The sequence below is a fragment of the Ahaetulla prasina genome, chromosome 2 (assembly GCF_028640845.1).
Source record: "Ahaetulla prasina isolate Xishuangbanna chromosome 2, ASM2864084v1, whole genome shotgun sequence".
Lineage (NCBI taxonomy): Eukaryota > Metazoa > Chordata > Lepidosauria > Squamata > Colubridae > Ahaetulla > Ahaetulla prasina.
This window is the reverse complement of record NC_080540.1, coordinates 215,998,231-216,001,528: the sequence shown is the minus strand read 5'-3', so window position 1 is coordinate 216,001,528 and position 3,298 is coordinate 215,998,231. Positions and strand designations below refer to the sequence as shown.

Sequence of the window (3,298 nt, the reverse complement as noted above, 5' to 3'; positions counted from 1 at the left end):
ATTGGCTGCTTTTTTTCCTTTTGGTGTTTTTGTTTCTTTAGCTTATATTAGAGGTGGTATTCAGCAGGTTCTGACCAATTCTGGAGAACCGGTAGCAGAAATTTTGAGTATTTGGAGAACCGGTAAATACCACCTCTGACTGGCCCCGCCCTCATCTATTCTCTGCCTCCTGAGTCCCAGCTGATCAGGAGGAAATGGGGATTTTGCAGTATCCTTCCCCTGCCATGCCCACCAAGCCATGCCCACCAAGCCATGCCATGCCACATCCACCAAACCACACCCACAGAAGCGGTAGTAAGAAAAAAAATTGAATCCCACCACTGGCTTATACATTTTTAATGGAATTGTATGGATTTATGGATTTTTAATGTTAATAAGTTGATGGTTGCAGTGATTGTGTTTCAATGTATGAAGTTTTTTTGTATGAAGCGTAAAGGTTTTTTTAGGGTGGTGTGCAACAATGAGTAGTATGCAAATGTCTGTAATAAATAAATTATCTATTTTTAATCAAATAATCACATACGCATCCATCCATGTAATTGTATACACTCCTTAATCATTCTTAGAATAGCAATAACACTTAGACATATATACCTGCTTCATAGTGCTTTATAGCCCTCTCAAAATGGATTATCATATAACCTGCTCAAAGTCAGCATACTACCATACGGCCATACTACCCTGAAAGTGCCTGATCCCGTCTGATCTCAGAAACTAAGCAGGGTCAGGTCTGGTTAGTACTTGGAAGGGAGACTGCCTGGGAATACCGGGTGCTGTATTTTTTAAGGGGTGTGCATAAGTGCACAAAAGTGCCTACCGTTCCTGTACTATTGTTTTCTTCCATTATATGTGTTTATATATAATGTTGTGACAAAATAAATAAATAAATAAATAAAATATTGTCCCCAACAATCTGGGTCCTCATTTTACCAACCAACCTCAGAAGGATGAAAGGCTGAATCAACTTAAAACTGATCAGAATTGAACTGCTGGCAGTGAGCAGTGAGTTAGCCTGCAATACTGCACTCTAACCACTGCGCCACCACAGCTTTTACACCACCAGTATAGATCAGTGTGGTCACATATAGACATCCTTTCATTTCCTTCTGTTGGAGAAAATTATTGAAGATACCATGGATAGTCAAGAAAACCAATAGATCATCAAACAAATCAATTCAGAGTCCTCATTTGAGGCACAGATGACCAGGCTTAATTTATCCTACTTTGGTCAAATTAGAGAAAGCTGCAATAATAGGAAATTTGGAGGGAAAGAGAAGTTGGTGACAACATCAAGGTAGATGGACTCAACTACAGTAGCAATGAAGAGCTTTGGAAGAACTGAAAGATCAGATTAGGGAGAAATCTTTATCTAAAAAAATCTATGGCACATAATAATCCTCCTCCTCCATTTCCTTCTGTCTCTTTCTCATCCCTCATAAAATACTGGCCTGAGCTCAAAAGGTGAAAGATGAACAGTCTTCAATCTTCTTTTTTCACAGCATTGTGGACTTGAGAGATAGAAGGGAAGCAACAAGATTTCTTGGATGTGAATGATCTTGTGTTCCCCAAAGAAGTAAAACAGATGTTTACAACTTGAGGTCCATGTGATATAATCCAGACACACCCCAAATGAGGCACTACCTTGAAGAAGTTGGGGAGTGGGTGGGGGTTGTGTGCTAGGAGGAAGATGAATGGTATGCCAGAGGTTCAACCATACTGGACAGATCTCATTGGAGGAGCCAGACTAAGAGTGCCTGTCTCCTAAAATGAGAAGTAATGGTGTATTATTATAAATATATAATAAAATGAGAAGCAAAGGTGGGTGTCACGTACTGTAACAACTGGTTCTCCCAGCATCGGAAATGTGAGCGCGCGTGTCACAAAATACGGCAATTCGCTCACATGCGCCTTCCACAGATGCGTATGGCATCAAAAACACAGCAATATAGGACGGGATTGCCCCCTGGTGGGTGGGCAGACCCACTCACTGGTTCGCCTGAACGGGTCCAAACTAGAGGCAGACCACCACTGATGATAAGGCATAATTGAGAGAAACCATTCTGAATCAACCATTGTCCAGGTCAACAAAAACTACTTTAGGTGTTGAAGTGCCTGGACATCTGGTGACAAAGGGGCTACATGGCTCAAGATTGTTGGCTGAGTAACTGCAGAACTACTGGAAGAAATATTGTATATCTGTCGCAAATATACAAAGATTGAAACCAAAGAATGATCTTTGGTTCCAACAAGAAGAGGAGCAATAGTAATCAATGCCTTGGGTGCAACCTCAAATCATCTGGAGCACCATTTGAACACCATCTGCATTGACAAAACCACTATCAGTCAATTGCAAAAGGCAGCTTTGCTTGGAACAGCTTACATCCGGCAATGATACCTTTAATATTATTAAACAATGACATTTGCCTATTCCAGATTCTTGGGAAGGACTCACTAGACAGATAAAAATTCCAAAACCAGTCTTAGCAACTGGCTGACTGTATGACTGACCTTAATAATTCCAATTATAGCTTGAATTCTGGAAACCTTCAAACATTGTGTTGAATGATAACTTCTAATGTGATGTAAAGGGAAATGATCAAATAGAGGACTGGAGAATAATTACATTGTGCATTTTAATAAAAATTAAATTCAAAGATAGATCAAGACAAGCCCAGTGTTTGTCCTGACTCTGCAGAGACCAGGCTTTGCTTTAAAGATATCAGTTGGTTCAAGCAATTGGTTGTAGAAATGAATTGAGCTGTATACCGTATATACTCGAATATAAGCCGATCCGAGTATAAGCCGAGGTCCCCAATTTTACCCCAAAAAACTGGGGTAAACTGGGGACTCAGTATGCCGAGGAGGAAATGAGGCAGCTACCGGTCAGGAAAGCCTCCTCCTCAGCCGAGAAGGCTGGCGGCTCCCGCCCGCCTCTCACTGCACCGGCAGGGCTTCCCCGCGCTAATGCAAAAGCCCGCCAAGTTTGCACCATCCGGTATAATGTGAAAAAAAGAAGAAAAAAAAAAACTCGAGTATAAGCCGTATATACTCGAGTATAAGCCGAGGGGACGTTTTTCAGCACAAAAAACGTGCTGAAAAACTCGGCTTATACTCAAGTATATACGGTATTTATTAGCCTGGAAACTGGAAATAATTCTTTGGGCCTTTGTGAGGGCTATGTTACTTGGTACAAAAAGCAGATGGATACAGTTCTAGCTCTCCAGTCACATAGGTTGCTTCATCATATGCCATTTCTGTTAAACCAGATGATCTATTTGGGCTGCCTTGTTCCAGAGGA

General features: G+C 41.2%; 1 non-coding gene across 1 annotated transcript; it reads left to right on the top strand.

Moving 5' to 3' along the window:
* The first annotated feature begins 663 nt into the window (after positions 1 to 663).
* On the top strand, positions 664 to 782 carry LOC131193743 (5S ribosomal RNA). Its single transcript, XR_009154001.1, has one exon. It is a non-coding gene; the product is annotated as a 5S ribosomal RNA (ribosomal RNA).
* Positions 783 to 3,298: the final 2,516 nt, after the last annotated feature.